We start from the raw sequence: 1015 nt of genomic DNA on the forward strand, positions 1-1015 counted from the left end.
AAAAAAAAAAAAAAAAAAAAAAGGCTAAAATTGCCTCTGGGAAAGGTGGTGTGGGGATGGGGGAAGAGACACCGTTTTCCTTCATTCTCCTGCCTCAGCCTCCCAAGTAGCTGGGATTACAGGCGCCCATCACCACGCCTGGGTAATTTTTGTATTTTCAGTAGAGATGGGGTTTCAGTGTTAGCCAGGATGGTCTCAATTTCCTGACCTTGTGATCCGCCCGCCTTGGCCTCCCAAAGTGCTGGGATTACAGATGTGAGCCACCGCACCCGGCTGATTTTCTTAAAGGAATCTTTTTCTTTTTGGAGACAGGGTCTCGCTCTGTCACCCAGGCTGGAGGGCAGTAGCACAATCACAGCTCACTGCAGCCTCAAACTCCTGGGTTCATGCATCCTGTCACCTCAGCCTCTGGAGTAGCTGGGACTACAGGTGCCCACCACCACACCCAGCTAATTTTTTATTTTGTAAAGACAGGGTTTCACTATGTTGCCCAGGCTGCTCTTGGAGTCCTGGCTTCATGCAATGCTCCCACCTCCCAAAGTGCTGGGATGACAGGGGTGAGTCAGTGTGCCTGCTGGTGACTTCTTAAATGATTAAACTAGCCATGTACAAGCATAACTTTTTTTTTTTTTTTGAGACGGAGTCTTGCTCTGTCACCCAGGCTGGAGTGCAGTGGCGTGATCTCGGCTCACTACAAGCTCCGCCTCCCGGGTTCACGCCATTCTCCTGCCTCAGCCTCCCCAATAGCTGGGACTACAGGCGCCTGCCACCATGCCCGGTTAATTTTTTGTATTTTTAGTAGAGACGGGGTTTCACCATGTTAACCAGGATGGTCTCGATCTCCTGGCCTCATGATCCGCCCGCCTCGGCCTCCCAAAGTGCTGGGATTACAGGCGAGAGCCACCGTGCTTGGCCCACGAGCATAACTTTTATAAAAATAATTTATTTTTACAATTAAGCTTAGGAATCACACAGACTCAGGGCTGGCTCATGGCTTCCTGGCAAGTTAAACTCT

Source organism: Rhinopithecus bieti, unplaced genomic scaffold (assembly GCF_001698545.2).
Source record: "Rhinopithecus bieti isolate Rb0 unplaced genomic scaffold, ASM169854v2 scaffold_26659, whole genome shotgun sequence".
Lineage (NCBI taxonomy): Eukaryota > Metazoa > Chordata > Mammalia > Primates > Cercopithecidae > Rhinopithecus > Rhinopithecus bieti.